Source organism: Pelecanus crispus, chromosome 9 (assembly GCF_030463565.1).
Source record: "Pelecanus crispus isolate bPelCri1 chromosome 9, bPelCri1.pri, whole genome shotgun sequence".
Taxonomy (NCBI): domain Eukaryota; kingdom Metazoa; phylum Chordata; class Aves; order Pelecaniformes; family Pelecanidae; genus Pelecanus; species Pelecanus crispus.
The window spans coordinates 10,038,956-10,057,950 of record NC_134651.1 but is presented as its reverse complement, the minus strand read 5'-3'; positions in this window follow the sequence as shown (position 1 = coordinate 10,057,950).

The window sequence follows — 18,995 nt, the reverse complement described above, 5'->3', positions numbered from 1 at the left end:
AAACCAAGATTCCCCCCCCATCTTGTATGCTGAAGAAATAATGTCTCTTCTAAATTACGTGCAGACTTGTTTCCATTTTCATATTCTTTACTGGGGTTTTTTTGGAAGCTACAGAAAATGAACATAAGAGACAAAAAAGTACTTCGCCCTGCAGGAATACAAAAATTGTAAAAGCACAGGCAGCACTACAGAGGAGCAGTGCCATTCACTCACAAAGAATTTTGTGCATGTAGATGGCTGATTAATTGCTGGCCTGCCTAGACGAAGCTGCAACGAGCCAGATACTGTCAGCATGCCATCTGTTACCATGGAAATGCACAATGTTCCTGTTTCTGACAAACCCTTGAATACTGGATAGATTGTGCCATATGTAAATAAGGCAAATTAGTTTTCCTATATCTTCCAGACAAGGTTAGACTAAAAGAAAATATATCTGTTTAAACATACTGTAACCTCCAAGATGTGAACTGGGTAAACCTTCCTTCTTTTTTTTCATAAAAATCTCATTCAATTTGTTGTTAGAACTGAAACAGTGTGGACTAGCATTAAGAAGCATAAAATTAATTCCCAACCAGCAATGTTTATAAAAGCAAGACTTAAAAATATGCGTATTCTGTATGCATACTACATTCACCATGATTGTTATATTTTTATTTTCAATTTTTTTTTTTCTCTCCCCAATTGTGGCATTGTTATTGAAAAAATATATAGAAATAAACAGGGAACTTTCTCATTTGTGCAGTGAAATTTGGTGTACTTTGAATCGTTTAACCAGAATGCTGATTTTTCTTTTTTTTTTTTTTTAAGAGATGCTGTAGATTTTAAACATGGAAAAATTTATTTAGTCACTATTAATAGTGTTACATTGATAGCTGAGGCATATTACCTTAGCTCCACTGAAGTCAGAGGAGCTGTAGTAGTTTGCATGTGCTAAGGATCTAGCGTTAAGAGTTTCACAAGCTAGAGCCTAACCAGTTACTCCAAAAATTGTATTATCATGTCCTGAAAAAAGAGATTTATCACTTAGGATTTTGATTAATTTCTTGAGTTTACAACTGTACATTAAACTAAAAGCAAAGAGTTTAAAACCAGCAAGATGTGTGTTCACTGCACTCACTGAGAACACAGCACACTGTATTTTGGGTGGCTCTGAGCATTAGAACATACTGTATTACTGGGGTAGATTCTCTTTGAATGTGACCACTTTGTGAGGCACACCTGACACAATGCGGCTTTCTACCAAGACACAGCTATTCCCAGAAGTATCAGGTTAGTATAAGTATAATCCCCTGGAGTATAAAGCTGGTGGAATTAATTAATACCACAGATTCTCACTCTTGCCAGTTAGCAATGTAAAGTGAGTGGATAAAAAGGAGCGTGTCCACAACATCCCCCCAGGATACTTATCCCCAGGAATAGAATGGAGCCCTTCTGAACCATGAAATAAGCGCAAGTTAAAAATGTTTTAAGACAGTGGACAAGCACACAGTAGTTGTAAGACTGGAATAATGCCACAACATGCCTTAAGGCACTTTTCATTTTATGGGCTTATGCTATTACTCAGATTTTCTGTTTTCACTATACACCTTTATGGGGTAATGTGACATTCTGATCGATATACTGTAGATGACGCTACCTAAATTAGGATACAAGAATGATGTAGGTCCCACAACTTCTAACTCACTGCATTGTAAATGCAGGCTTTATGGGTTCTTAACCTGTATTCCTCATCCCCCCTGCCCCCAAATTCTTTTCGTGGTTTTCAGCCCAACGATTGTATGGTATAACAATAGCTGAACAAAATTAACAGGCAGCTGTATATCAATATTTCCCTGATGTGAGAATTAATCAGTAGCTCCAGTAACAATAAGGTTATCACGCTCATGGTAAATGTATTGTGTATTTTAATATATTCTTTACACAGTCCTTTTGCTGATGTGCACCTTTGCAATACTATGAAGTATCACTTCTAAAACCCAAGCAACTACCTATCAATCTCCAATATAAATTTGTTCAAAACATAATAATCAACTTCTTGAACAAACACATGATTCCACACAGTTTCACAGAACCTTAGAATCCCTAACTCTCAAGAACTGCATCAGAGCAACATTTGTTAAATCAAAGTAGAGTCTACAATATAGAAAATGTTTACATAAAACATACTTTAGAACTTAACAAGCCCCATTTTGGCAGAATAAAATTAAGATTAATCACTCTTCACAACAGCATTCATGGGATCTGTGCCGGTTGATTCTCTGACATTGGCTTCTTCCCATAGCAGCACGTGCTGCAGTGCCTTGGAGTTCTGCCCTTCTCCTCCTCATCCCTGGGTGTTTTGAATTAAAGAACATATAGGGGATGTGACACTCATCAACTTAAATCGTGCTGCCTACCTAAGTACAAGAATGAAATTAAGAATTTGAAGAAAGGAAGATTGATAGGGAGCGTGAACATGTAGAATCCATTTTGAAGACAAATGTAGTTATAGGTAAGTAACTTTCATTCCTTCTTTGAATGGCTTATAAGCAGTCCTGCTTATGAATCAGTGTGAAAGCATTCCATGATAGTTTCTCATCTAAGCAAGCTGACAATGGCACGGTATTTAATCAGCAAGCAGGGCACTGCTTTGCCAAATTGAGCAGCAGAATGGTGTGCTATGTGCTAGTGTTTTGCGAATGTGAGAGCAGAGTTCGAAACTTTGAAAAAAAATTCTATAATAAGAATGAGTCTAGATCACACCATGTAAGTCACCTTTGCCCTGTGGAATATGACTTGATCCTAAAACAGAAAAGAAATATTAGTTTACACTTCTCTATATATAATCCAACCAACTTCACTGTGATCTAATTATTATTTTCAAAACACATAAGAAAAAGTGTCTGACTTCCAAAATTCTGACCTTATTTAAGTAATTAGGTAAGATTTTGCAGTACTTGTCCCATGAAAATTTGCTTTGTTTAATGTGAACGAAGTCTAGAAATCACAGCCAGAAAACTCATTTAGCTAAAAGTCAGTTATAGACTCGTACAGTTATTTAGCATTTAGCTTTTGGGGATTTATCAAGCATAGGTTGCCAGCATTTATCCTGACGTTACATTTCTTCTGAATTAAACAGTTTTTCTGGTTGATTCAATCAGATGAATTAGGTATAAAAGCGCTGGATGAAAATCTGATATTTCTGCTGAGGCAGCAATGGAAAGACAGGTTGGGAGAGTATAATCAGCATCCCTCTGCATCAGCCAATTCTCACTCATCATCCTGATGCTCAGTAGATCCTACTCTTCCAGTTCTTTCCACAGGGGCATGTTTAAAACCAAATTCAGGGAATGGACCTTATTCCCAACAAACATCCCTAGTTACAGGAGTTTGGATCTCACCTCTGACTAAAGAAGAGGTCCTAATAAAGACAAGAGCACTAACTTTTCAAATAGTTTCTTAGTGAGACTAAATAAGGCCATGAAAACCAGAAGTCAATTTTCTCTCTTGTGAGTATAATATTTTACGTTCCCCCTAATAACGTCTGCTGGAATAAAGATTAATTCCTGTCAATAGAGCCCCTGGATATCCCCTGCATATAAAGTGTCTGATTCAACTCCCTCATGCTGTTTGATTTGCAGCACTTTCTCTCTGCCATTTGGTAATGAATATCTAAAGACAATCCACACGTTTTACATGCAGATTTTACAGCGTAACATGCAAGTATGAAGTGTCACCTCCTTCAGCAAAACTACAGTAAAACTCAAGAGGAGATAAAATGAGATAAAGTCTCTGAAATGTTCTCAGATATTGTCCCATTGGAAGAACTAGAAAATGTTTTGGAACAGACTCAGAAAATGCTGTTGATCCCACAGCACCAGTAGAAGAGCAGGACAACTTGCTTCAAAACCCAGGGTGCTGCAATGCCACACCAGTGTCCCCTGATGTAATCTTTATTCCAGCTGTTTGACAGCTTCCTCTAACAGCAGCCTTTTTTAACATGCCCATATCTTCCCCACTCTTCAGATAGATAACCTACATCTATAGAAGAGGCAGGCATGACAATCTGTGGCCTTGAAGGGAATCCAAACAGCATTTGTAGGATTGATCATGGACTGGTGCAAAATTTTAACATGGCTTCTGCACAGTGTGGTGAAGAATAAGAGAAATTATTTTCATTTCAAGATGTCACTTTATTTTTTGTCATGTCTTAATACTGATCCCATGCACAATGCTGGCATATTGAGATTATTTTTGTAGTCTTGTTATAGAGAGAGCATGGAACACCAGGCAAGTTGCATTGCCAAAAGATAAGATAAATCAATAAAGTATTTGTTTTCAAGGACTCCAGTTTTACCCAGCTGTTTATTCTAGGATGCATTTTCCATTCCATTTATCTTGTTTCTCAGTTATTGGTTACCCTTGTGATTCAAGGTGAGGGATTCCACTTCAGAGACTTCAATGCATTCACTTCTTCATTATCTTCCAATTCTTTGCTAAGGATAAGTTCAGTTCATGATTTCCATTATACCCATATTTATCTACAAGTCTTTGTGCTCTTCCTGATGATTTCTACAAATCCATGAACATAATCTAGCACGTTTTTGTACCAGATCAAGACAACTAAAATGAATACACAATATACATACACACAAATACATATTCTTATTTCTGTGCTGCTCTCTGGAAAGGACAGTGATGAGCACATGGCAAACTGCTTGGACAGACCTGCTTGGCCAGAATACCTACCCTGAGTTAAGACTGCTCTGTCATCCTTTGGTGTAATCAGCTAAATGCAAGGGGAAGCAGAATGAGAAACTATGAAAATGCTCATGTGGGGAATTACACGCCAGGCTATGAAGATATGTGCCTTCAACTCACCTTAACAACGCCTTTAGCTTTGTATCTGCTGCATGATCGTATCTAAAATGTAAAATCTAAAATCCTAAAAATGCTTAAATGAAATCTAAATGCTGATCCTCAGTAAGTCATCATTATCATTTTAATGTTAATAGAGCACTGTCAATCATCCGCTGAGGATTTAACACTTTAACATACCATGGGCAGACATAACACCAAAAACATCCAACACCCCCCAAATATTCTGTAAGTTATTTTCAGTGATAGATTAACAACAACATTAATAGAACTTTACAAGTCAGAGTAATGAATGCAAGAGTCTGAATTATTCCCCACTGAAGCATTGTCACAAACCTGCATACACATGTTCATAAGAACATATTCCAAGTTACTTTTTATTTTGTGATCTTTTGTTAAAGTATTCGGGCTTTTTATTAAGTAAAGCGTCTGACAGTACCTGTAAACACTACTATTAACCAAACAGCTGTAAATATCCATAAATGCCACAAAATGTAGTTACCGCTGTTTCTATTTATTCAGGAAATTTTCATTTTAAGCCTCAGAAATAAACGTGTTCAATCAATACTAGGGGTCCAGCAGAGAGAAAAAAGCAAGAAAACTGCAAGGCACACGTCTAAATCCATCTTTGTGTCCTTCTGTCTGGAACAGTAAATAATACTACTTCTAGCAACAGAGTGACATGCAACTTTGTCTCAATTTACTTTACGTAAGATCCAAAAACATCTCCCAAAATCTAATAAAATTATTTTTAATTCATCTGAGAATGAGAAGGAGGGAAAATTGATGTAATTTAAGTGAATTAAGCAGTCAGCTCCTGAAAGAGCACTTTTACCTTTCGCTAACAGTACTTTGCCATAGACAGTTTTATCTATATGGTGTTCTTGAAAATGGGCATAGGCAGCCCTTATACATCAAGGTGTATAGCAGATTAAATTTATTATATCACCTGGTCAATCAAGTAAAACAATATTGATCATGGAATAAACTTTGCATCGGGACTCCCAATTTTATCCCAGCTCTGTTACTGGCCTCCACTATGATTTTGGCAAATGACCTCCTCTGTTCTCCCACTCTTTTATTTGACTGCCTATTGAGAGTATAAATTCTTTGGGGGTGGGGCATCTCTTCTGTTTTTATACAATGGGTACTATAATTAGGCTCCAATCCCAGTTTAGACACCAATACTTCTGTAATAAAAACAGCTAAAGACCACAAACAATTTCTGCAGGTCTTTCTGGACTTTTAACCCTCCCAGCATCTCTCTGTAGTTTGTAAGAGTAGCTGCAGTTCTGCTCTGCTTTTGATAGCTTCTTACCTCATGTGTCCGTCCCCCTTTCCCCCCCGCCCACTTCCAACAGCTTCATTGTTTTGCTGATATCAAGACTGAACACTAATACATTGGCAGGGAGATTTAAGGTTGGAAGTGAACCATTTACACAAACTGCTAAGCTGCTAACCGCTCAGTTTTATTGACAGCCATGAACTCTCAGGATGACTGCTTGATGCAATGAACACAGAGTACATAGAGCATCTATTTAAATTAAAAACTTAAAAAAAGATATATATGTTCTGTGTTCATTCTTTTCTACTTCACATTTTGATGTATTAGCATGGGATAAAACATAATAGGTAAAAACTGAAATATATATGAGTTACAAGAATTAAAACCAGTTCACTTTGAAAGTATGAAAACAAAAATATGCAACAGATAAATTAAAACAACATTCCCCAAATACTTAGATGTTGCATAAAGATTTTTTTTTCTAAATTACAGGATTCCTTGAAGCCTTCATGCACTCCCATCACACCTGCCCACCATTACAGTAGCATTGTCCACATCTCAAAATCCTCAAATTACTCAGCAAATACGCAGCTAAAATGCCCACATGACAAATCCTCCAAACAATGTAGCTAAGAAGTAAGGGTAAATAATTCCAAGATCTAGGAGCTATTAACCCAAAGATATCTCTCTAACTTTCCATAATCCCGTAATATTTGGGGTAAAGAAACATTAGTAAATCTTGCAAGTTTTTCAGTCCCTTTAAATTTGTTGTGAGTTTGATGAATCTAGCTGAGCATCTGTGTTTCCTAGTGTATGCTAACAGATAACCATTTCTGTTATGAGCTTTATGCTAGGAAATTGACTGTGACATCTATTAGCCAGCTATATCTTCAACTCAGATGGGTAATTGATGCGATGATCAATTATTGGACAGCAAAATCCATGGTGATGGTTTGCTAACTGATTAGACAGCATGAAAATTAGTTCTATTATTGCCACCTCTTATATCCTGTAAAATGATACATAGAATACTTTAATGGAAGATTTTAATAAACCGCTTACTGTAATGCAACATTGCACTAAACAGAAATTTTAGTTCGGTGCACAAGGGATACCACTATATAAGTTGTATCATACCCAGCACATTCATGCTACAAGTGTCTTATACAGAATTCAGAGACTGCCTTAGGTAAGGCTGGTTCTATTAGGAAAAGAGTGCATAATGAGAATTATACTTAAGGGTCTGACCCATCTTCCTGGCACAATGATAATCCCCAAAAAGCCTGAGACCCCACTGAAGAACAGGTCTTCAGGTGGGACTAAAGATCACATCCAGGCTCAATAAAACTCTCAGGGAAGCAGAGTAGAAAACAAGCAGCACCTTTTTAAGAGAGACTGAAAGAGGCGGAAATGAATTCCAAATACCTGTTTAAAAGATACAGAAGAAAAAAAAAAAAATCCATTCCTCAAGTCTAGAAAACAATCCACAATAACAGGGAAAAAATCTTCAAGGGAGAAAAGCAATCGGTACACTCAACTGTATCGTGGCTGGTTTCTACTAGGACATGCCTGACCAGAAGTAAGCATGCATGGACTATTGCCGGAAACCATCCAACACTGAAGCCATGAAATGCAAGTGGTTAAGATTCATGTAAGGAATGAAGCCAACTGTTGAAAAAGGAGATCTAAACCAGTAAGCAGACTCCACAGTAACTGCATTCACAAGAAGAGCAGGCTCTGACAGTTCCTTGGCCATATCTCAGCCAAGGCTTGGTAAGCATTAGTATCTCAGCAACATACTGCCATAAGAGGATCCATAAGTACACTGGGGTAGGAATCAATGAAATTAAGGCATATTTTTTGCAAACTGGTCCAAAGACACAGAATATATCTTACAAAAATCCTACAGCCAAATCAGCCTCAGAGCAGAAAGACTGGAAGTTCTGGCTAGTGACCACAGCAAAGAAATTAATCCTTGTACCTGAAAGAGAAGATTATTCAAAATCTTCCACTTTGGCTTCATTAGTCCTTAGGCCATCTGCTAACATATCGTGGTCAGAAACCAGCTGTCTTCAGTGAAACTGGTATAAGAATTATATGTTCTAAATACCACTCCCAAAAGATTTTGTAACTACTTTTCCTTTACTGCAGAGCATTTTGGGAAGATCTGTCAACACCTAGCTGTGAAGCCCTTCACCTGTGAGAGGAATGCTTAAAACGCATTCTGCATGGCTCAGACTTCACATGGATATGTCCAGTAGTCATCAGAGATCCTCTTTCCATAAGATGTCTTAAGTAAACTAAGAGGAGGAACATCTTTTCCTACAAACTTCATTAGTGATTGAAATCAAATAGCTGGGAAAATCCAGAAGGCAAAATGGAAGCAGTAATTTTGGAAACGATATTTGGCACCCAGGTCAAAGATGCTGTCATTCCAAACACTAATGACTTTCTCCAAAAGAAGTTGAAATAGAGAGAAAAGTTTACATCTTCTGGGAACACCTTCAAAGATACTGTCCCATGAGCAAAAGACAAAAAGATGAGGAATAAGCACAAAGGAGCTGTTTACAAGAAAATGAACCTCAGATTCAATCAAGTAATACAGGAAAACAGGATATACATTTATGTCCACACATGCATTTATGTTTCCCACAGGAACTGACTTTGGAGCTATGAGCTTACCCTATAGCTACTACTAAGATAAACAAAAAACCCAACAACTTTGAACACTGAAAGACATCTGTATCTATACACACATACAGAAGCATACATAGATTATATAGAATTATAAATTCTCAAAGCACTCTGTAGATGCTGAATTAAGCCTCAAAACATATCTGGCTTAGATAAGAGAAAAACCCACACCTCTGCCCTTCTGCTAACCACAAACCAACAAAGTACTTGAAGTGTTTGTCAGATATAGCCGTTTGTTACTAAACAAGCAAGTAATAATCGCATGATATTTGAGTTATGGCTAGCAAAGTATTAATTAAGATGTAAATGAAAGAAATAATATCTGATTAGAATATGGATACAATACATGGGATGTTTATTACAAGATGAGTTCAGCTGTGTCAGTGATCTACACCAGCTGATAGGTTCAGTCTCATAAACAACAGGTGTACGGAAACAATATGAGGAAGGTATGGATTACCTAAATAACTATCACTCAAAAGAGCAATAGGAATGCAGGGAATGAAAGAGGCAACAATAATCCTGGAGAAAAAAGCTGAGAGGTCAGGGGATTCCAGTGCATGATGAGATAAGGTAGATTAGTATAGAGTACTCTGCAGCTTCATCAAAAAGAAATGTGGCAGCAATTCACTAAATATTCAACAAGTAGCCCTTGAAGTATAGAAAGAATGTGGTTTTATTTAGAATCCGTTTTTAGAACAGAAGAATAATTACACAACCCCCTTTCTCAGCCAAGAAGCATCTGGGGTAAGTGCAGTCTAGTGCCCTAAACCAATAGCCATATTGGTTATGCACATAATTCTGAGCAGAAATGATGCAAGTGTTGATGCTTTCTCAGAAATTACTCCAGATTATTAGTGCTCCAGTACGGGAGCAGTACATAAGAAAGAATATGAGACCACGCCATTTATTATTTTCAGTGCAACTAATTTGTTTGCTTTTATCATAAGTTATTTCAATGGACTATAAGCATAATATTAAGACTAAAGTTCCAAGACACAGTGAAGAGCAGTACAAGAAACAAGACTGCCATACTTGATTATTAACACACACAATTGTTCAGAATTTTATAGCTACCATTTACTCTCACCAAAAGTGGTTTATGAACATTAAAGAATTGTTTAATTCTGCCCAGGAAACAAGTTCCCATTTGACAGATGAGATGAATGAATGACAAGCAGGCATGTTTATTTCTATGTTTGCTGTTACGTGCAGGAAAACAACGTCTTCTCTTTATTGAAATGAATATGCAAGATGATCTTAAAAATTTCCCCATAATCTGAGATTCTCAGCATGTAGTGAATTTTGCCTATTTTTTCATCATCTTCTATTTATTCATTTAAATCTTTGCAAAGTGCAAGAAAGACACTTTCTTAAGCATTGCCAGGTAGTGATTTTGATTCAGTAGTATTCTGCAGCCACTCGGCATGGATATACATGACTTGCTGTGGAGGCTGCATCTCTGTGTGCTGCACCGTTTGACAGTGACAGAAAGTTTAGTGTTACTGAACTTCTCTGTGTTTACACTAGACCTAACAGTGGTATAACTATGATAGACAGATTTAAATCTAGTTTATATCAATAAAAATTAAGGAAATAGGGCCCATAAAACTGTGAATACAAATTACAAGAGCAGGGGGGACAGATCAGGAACGTGAATCGGTCATTGGGTTTCTAGATAACATGTCAGTGGTGTCTTCAACCCAGCATAACCAAACCTTCCCCTCAAGGCATCCTGATATGAAAGTTCGGGAACAAAAGCCTGTGACTTTTTCCAAGGTCTTGATAAGACTCGTAATAAAAAGGATGATCCAGGATACAGAGGAACTTCTGTATACGCTTACTGTTGCTTATCCAAAACATTTACAGAGTCCAACATCATTAGTTCTAGTGTGAAAGAACGTTCACACACCCTAATCACGCTAACTAGCTTCAGCTACAATATATTATTATTGTTTTGGTTTTACAGCAAAAATCCATTTAATATGGTCCACTGGGTTCATGACGTATGATGTCATTGAAACTAGCTCCTGATCTCCAAAGCAATTGGGACTATGCATCATAATTCAGCTGCTCCACTCCAACCAACCACTCCAACAGACTGGGCAGGGGCCTGCTGGCTGCAGGAAGAACATTTTCACCAAGGGCCACAAACAAAACACAGAGTGGAAAAAACATGCTGGGGAAAAATGAAGGACTCTGCAAAATGTAAGCTGAAAGATGTCCTTCTACACAGCTTCACTGACAAATCCACCAGCTGATGCAAGCAAATAGCTATATAAGGAGCAGTTAATCTCTCAAATTTAACTTTTTTTCCCCACCAAATTAGTAGACAAATACTAATGACCATGTCACATACCTCACTATTGCCCTCTACTGAAGGAAACCACTGTATTTATCTGTACTGCAACATCATCTAGCTATGCCTTTCATCATACTCTCAGATTTCACCTAAAGCAACCAGAAAGCTCTGCTTCCTAAGCTGCCTGCAGCCTGCATTCTCCAACTACTAAAGACCATGTCATGGTCTCCTGCACTGAAATTGGATGTTGCTAAACAAAAGGAAATTTCATTCTGCCCCATCAGTTTGGATCATCGTTTTCCTTTTCCAGTTAGGACTTTTTCCTGTTGATTTCAGTAGAGCCAACTTTCCCCCTTTGTCTCAAAATATTTAGATTCGGATTCCAAATTAGCAACCAAGTACTCTGTACAATGACCTATACCATCTGTGGGATAGATAAAACAAAGTCCAAGATACAACAGCTCTTGCACTTTTGTAACCCAATGAAAACTCTTGAAACCGGGTAAATCACTAACTTGAGAAAGGTTTTTTTATAATCTATAAAAGAAATAAAATGAAATTACCTATCCTTTTCCTAATGTATTATTTTTAATTATTTGTGCTTCTACAGAAGTAGACTTGAGTTTGGACAAAAATACTGTCTAGAATTTATTTCACACCTGTAAATAGATGTTATAATTTCTATTTAAAAACAGAATAAAATTAAAATTATTCCTTGAAAAAAGGTGTTTCCTTTAAGAACACATACCTCAGGTCTACATGGGATTTCTATTCATAAAATTGCCTCCTTAGGTCAAAGATCAAAAATTAGTGAGGGTCCGCAACATGCAGAGCTTTAAAAAAATGTCACATTCTTTCATTTTCAGCATAAGAAATGGGCAACTTGTTCAGGGCAAATACTTGTTTGAACTGAGGATTTTATTATTAATCTCTGAAGACTGCTGAATTTAGGGTCACAGTAAGGGTTGATTAGGTACAAGGTGCACAAAGCTCTCCTCTGTCAATGCTATTGAAAGAAGCAAGTAATTTAGATTCAGAATTGGTCTTGGATTGAAGCTCACTCCATTACCGACCATTTTCAATTTCAGCTATACAATAAACATCAAGCTCAGCAAGGAAATTAGTACATTTGGTAATGTATTGGGAGAGATGGGTGGGTCTTTGACAAGATGACACTTATCACCAAAGCTTCAGTTAATGAAACCCTTGAGTGGTTTCTGCGTTTGACATATTTTGACATTTTTTGAAATCACATCCAGCGGGTTTTTTTACCCCACAATGTTCTCTATGAGGAAAAAAAAATTCCATCTATCTTTAAAATGAGCACTGAAGTACTGCAACATTATTGGAAAAAATTAAAGAGATGCTGACTGCATTGCAGGCAGCGGGGAAGAGAATCTGACTTTCTTTAAATGCAGAAAATACAGCAGAATGCATAGTATTTAAATTGAGGAGATGCCAATGCTAACGCATTTTCAGAAGAGAGCTTAGATTTCAACAGGCATGTTTGCTGTTAGTCTATTTGCTCTGAAAATACCATAAACTGTAAGAAGTCTGTTGTTAGTGTGACTGCAGGAAATGTTTAGACTTAAGTTGTTCACCTTTGTTTTTAACTTATCCACACAAAAATTACCATAAAGCACTATAGAAGGTTTATCATTAATGAGATTAAAATATTAGTTTCTCTTACAACCTGAACCAGTGAAACAAGTTTTCCTGGGTTACTTGCACAACAGAATTGGTTTATTTTTGTTTAGCATCCTGTTCTTAATTTTTATTTGTTTGAAATAATGAGAGCAAATGAGAAGATAATTAGCTATAAACCTTGAGCAAACTTACTGTACAAGAGACACAAAAATACGTGCAAAAATGAAAGCGAATTAGGAGACAGAAAGGGAGAATGAACAATTGCTGGCCTAAAAGTAGCTCTCTAGCTGATGACCCAAAACCACCACAATAGCTCTCAGATCACTTTAAATGCTGCTTTGTAGCAATGTGGCACCTACAATGTAAGACGAGAATTAAAAAGGGTCAGAAGAGACAGAAGACTTAGAGTTCACTAATTCTGAGCGGTTTGATATTTACTCTTTAGCTTTCCTGAAAGCCGAGGGAAATTATTATGGATTCATATATTTCAATCTCACACAGCTCTATTATTGTTCATTTTTTCATTCAGAGCTGAGAGAACAATTAAAACAAAAAATACAAAGCAATCTAAACAGGGACATTCCTGAACTCTACTAGACCTACAAGGCAACACTTACAGCTCCAGTTCCTAGCCGGGTGGTCCCTCCCAAAGACTTTTTTTCAACACAAGTGGGAGGTCACCTTGAAGATTTCAGGGACAGGGATTGTATTGTACAGGATACATACTCCTGAAGAGTTGCATTGTGTTGCAATGCAATTTTTATTTAAAACCTTGCCCTCCCATGACTCTGCTCTAAGCATTTCCCTTGCCTCCCTCAGTCAAAGTTTAAGGTGGCAGAGCAAGTACCATGTGTATTTCTGCCCTCTTGAAACCCTAAGGTGGGGATAATAGATGATGATATCTTCTGAACCAAAGAAATCCTGTATCACAAAAGAGTTAATGATTATTTCTCTAGCTTTAGAGGATTTGTTTTGCTTTGTTTTGTTTAAACTGGAACCGTTTCCCACAATACTATGACCAAAATCTGCCATATCCTACTGAGTCTTCGGATCTTTCTGACCTTGTTTCAGCTTACACTTCAAGATGAGTTCAAGCTACTCAGGCTGCAAAATACCGGTATCATTATTATTTAAGTCTCAGTAGCACCCAAAAGATATACTACTGTGCTTGGAGTAGTGCAATAGCCCAGATGCTTCTGGGATTCCAAAAATTTCACTTAGAAGCGGATTGTTAGCTCTAACCAACACAGTATGTGTAAATTAGGGATGCACAAAAAGCCAGGTGGAATCCCAATGGCAATTTAAGTAGTCCCAGGTCTGCATTTCAGCAGTGGAGATGTTTAGATATAGATTCTCTGATTTGACCCACTAATGCAATAGAGATAAGGAAGAAAAAGTTAGACATCACATGGTTGGGGTGTTTTGTCTTATCCATGTTCAAACGACCAGAATAAAAGGAATCCACAGTTCTACTGGGTACTTGGAAAAACAGGAACTGAATAAATAGTTCACATGTCATTCTGTAATCTCAAAGCAGGAGTGTTTGGTTCTACGCATTTTATTCTAGAAAGTTTTAAATATCAGATTTAATCTTTCAAATCACTGGATATGATCCCAGTAAACAGAAGTGTTTAACTACCGTACCACACAATGTGATGTGTAATTATATTCTGACAGTATTTACCAGAAATCTGGGTAGTTTTCATACTTTGACTCGTAGAAAACATTTAGCCTGTTCCAGTAATAAAGATACCTGTCAGTATATAACAGATAGGAACCCACATGCTGAATAATCTTAACTTGTTCAGTCAAGCAAGTTTTCATAGTAGGAAGATTCTTGTATAGCCTCAGTTCTAAAATGCTTTTTGATCTTGCTCAGACTTAATACATACTGCAGTGTACTATCAGAATACTATCAGAAATAAGATCAAACTAAGCAAGTTAATTCCCTGCTTTACTGTATTTTTCTCCAAATACCAAGCCAGGTCTCCAAATTTTATTCAGTTTGTACTCAGTGTTAGGTCAAGAAGATCTTCCATTATCATTGCCCAAGTAATGGATAGGGAACATGACATACGGTATTCATTGGATTCAAATCAGTAACAATCTGTCATGCCACCTTCTTTTCTCTGTATGTTTGCAGGCACTAGACTGGCTGACCTTTCTCTCACTTTCTCCTGACTTACAAAACCAAAGACTCCAGACCTGGTTGACCGGAGCTCCCAAATGCTGGGACTACCCCCTTCGTCCTTCCACTGCAGAAAGGGGATAACACTTACGGTGATTTTTCTGCACCTTCATTTCCTCTTTTCTTTTACAAAAGCCCACTTCTTCAGCATATCATCATCTATGATGGATTTCTGACAGATTATCTCAAGCCATGCAACCCATCTCTATGCAAGGGGAACTTCTTTTTGGACTCCCTCACACCTCATACCGCTGGTGGCCTCTCTGCTGGAGGCCTTCTGGCCTTTCACCTTACTGAGTAACTGATTATGCATCCAGCATAGGTTCTTCCCTAATTGTGTTTCACAGCATGAACTACTGTCTTATTCTGCCTCTCTCTGCAGCCCATCTTTTTCCACTATTAAAGAACATGCAACTGTAAGCAGTACTGGATAAATTATTTTCTTCATGCTTCTAGAAAAAAAAGAGTAAATTTTAATTTGAAAACTGAAAAAATAAATCACTGACAATTTTTGAATAGTTTTTCTAGAAAGAGGAAGGCTGATATTTTATGCTATATATTTCATTTTGCTGAGATTCCAGTTTTCTGTTGGGGGGGCAGGGAGGGGGGGAAGAAGGAAAAATCAACCAGCCATTGTCACATATCATTAATAACCTACAATAGCCATCTGTACTTCTTCCACTCTTTTCTACATGGCTTTTTTAAAAAAGATGCAGAAATAAAGTTTACTAGAGTACTCTATTTTTTTCAGCTTAAAGCAGGTAGATTGCTTAAGTCCCAAGCCAAACACCCGCTCTTTGTTCTTTTTGACCTGTCGGACCCAGATTAACAAATCTGTGACCCATGAAACAAGGTTGCATGAGTGCAGATAGGGGAAACCAATTGCAACCTCCTCTTTCAGTCCCCAGGGAAAAGGGGATATGTGGAAGACAGCCAAAGGTCTACTGAGCAACAAAATGGTTAAAGAAAATTTGTAACAAATTTTTTTATGTTTCTTTCCTTTGTTATCTCTTAGAAGCAGGTAAAGGAGCAAACCTTCTTATTCAAAGCATCATCAGTTACATACAAATTTACAAAGGTGTCTATAAACAATAAGACATATGAAAAGTGTTTGGGCAAAATGTTCTGTTAACTTAGGTTCTGATCACCAACAGGAAACAATTAATAAAATACTTTATTTTATTATTAGGTGGGGTTTTTTCCTATTATTTCCCCCATCAGCTTTGTTCACTGCAAGAAAAAAATAGCATAAAAGGTCAAGGAGAAGCATGGGTTCTCTGTGGTTTTCCTGAAGGCCAGGAAGGGCTGGGAGCCCGCAAGAAAAGATGGAAAGAAGCTGGAGCCCACAAACGTTCAGGAGAGCCTCCCAGAGGTATCTCCAACCTCCCACATGACAAACGCAGTAATCTAAAAGTATCCCATCATTAAGATACCGTATGACAGCATGACCATATTTGACAATATATAATAATAATTGACAATATGACAATTCCCCAAAGGTTTATGAGCAAGTAGATTTCCTTTTAATATTTACATATGTTTTCTCGATGGATGTGGATGTTAATAACTCAAAAAAAAAAAAGCAATTAGGCTCTTTCCAATCATCAGTTGACAGTATCTATCCCTTTTCACCTGAATGTCTCTAAAGTATCATCAAAAGCACTAAAACACTGAAAGCCACAAGGTTATAAATGATGCATTATAAGCATCTTCCATGAATCAATATAAAAACTGTATGAAATCCAAATCAGGATTCATCAGCATCCACACAGGGTATCTATAGCATGTATAAAATTCTAAATAGAATATTTGAGCTGAAAGCATAGAGATCTTGTATATATTCATATATTGGTATGGCAGTGAAAAAAAAATGAAAATTTTCATCTATTCTGAAATCTTGGTCTCCTCAAAAACAACTCGGCAGAGAATAATGAGCAGACAACTCTTTTGAAAGATAGTGTCCTTAGTTCAACTGCATAGACTTAGTGTCCACTGAATTTCATAGTACTCAAAGATTTACTATAAAAGCTTTTCTCAGAAATAAGTTCAAGGTTGCCTTTTTCTCCCTACTTTAAGCCATTCTTCTAACTCCAACTGGTATCTCTAATATCTCTTAATGCCTCCCCTTTGACACCTCCCCAAATGCATCATTTTTCTCAATCACTCTAATGAAAGACTTCTGACACCCTCATTCTCTGTCTGTTCATGATTCTACTTTGACTATAAGTTCTTCAGGTCAGGGTCTATCTTTTTCTTCTGTATTTGTACCTTATGTTATAATAAAAAGGGTCTGGACCAATAGCTAGAGCTTCAGACACCAATATAATAAAAATACTAATAATTCTTATAACAGGTTCCAGGTTTCTGATAATGAAGTTTTAGCTTTTAGTAGCCATTGTAAGCATCCTTATACTTCTTAAAACTGTCCCAAGAACATAACTTATATTTAGAGCAACCACAGCCTAACAGAATGTGTTACTGAACCTGGGCCTTGCATTTTCACATGGGTTAGAAAGTGAAGATTACCTTATAATTGGTCTGGTAAATTAGTGTATATTTTATAGGTATGTCTGATGACATGACAATTAGGATGAAAAGATTAGAAAAGGAAACAAAGACAGAAATATAGGCAGTCACTTTGTTGTTTACAGGAATAGCTAACCCATACACCTGGAATAACATGTGATTGGGGGTTGGCACATTCTACTATATGTCTGAATTAGAAATAAAAAGGGACAGTGATGCTATTCAAAGGTTTAGAAAATAAGATGCAAGCAGAAGGGTTAAAAGAAGTGAATTTCCATAGCCCACATAAAAGAAATAAAAGAGATATTGTGTTCAGAAAAATACATATAAAGGATCACTTAAATGGAAGATTACTTTCACCCTTCATTTCAGGTTCCAAATTTATAATGGACTGTAAGAAAGAAAGGAAATGTTTCAGTTAGATGTAAGAATTCCCTTAGTTATTATATTTGAACTAGTTTCATAAATTTCTAATGAGAAAAGTATTGTGTGGAATTCCTGCACATAGGACCACAGCAGAAAGAGATACTCCTCCACCTAAAATAACCCCAAATGGGCATCTTCTCCATGCATCAGTATACATGAGCTGATTTTCAGCAATCAGAAAAAAGTCAGGACGAAATACAGTGTGGCAAATCCATCCTAGACTAAGCATCCAACAGGATGAATGATCCTACTTAAATGACCAGAACTAAGTGGAGAAGAAAGCATAGAACACATTATGGAACAGAAGACCCTAAAAAACAACTAGGCCAATGTTCAGTCAATATTTTAACTTGCTGGCTTGATCTCTGAGACGAGTAAGTGAGACTGTATCCCACATTCAATGAAACCAGTGTCTTTCTCCACGTACTCATTTCATACAGTCTTGCACAAGTAAAGGATATATGGCTATGATCAATAAGTGCCAAATTAAAGTTGCCTCAATAACAATGATCAAGTATGCTTCATGTTTAGATCTTGCCTTTACCATACAAAATTTTTAAAATGGAACTGTTTAAGATTCCCCACCCCCCCAACCGAAAAATTCTTGTTTGAAGCTATATACTACTTCCACATTTTCTGAAAATTTTCTTCATCTCTTCAGAAAGAAAATGTCAATGTTTCAACATAACCCCTTTCTTTCCACTAAATTCTGTATATTCATACACTTTACCATACACACATATACTCAGTTTCAACAAATAAATCAGATTTCCTTAGGAAAGAAAGCATCATTCATTGTATTACCTAACTGTAAAAAAGGGAAAAAGGCAGGCAAAAGGTGTTAAAAAAAAAAAATTCAAAACATTCTATTTTCTAACTGAACTGTTAAACAACATACTGAATCCAAAACTCTGTGTACATACATCACTGACTTAACCTTGGTGTTGGAATCTCATCCTTCACAGTTTGTAGCTTTTTATTAAAGTTAACAATATAACCATTATACATGGGTTGTTTGCTTTTAGTAGAAAGAAAAACGTGCCTGTGTTTAATTAGGTTTGACTGTAAAT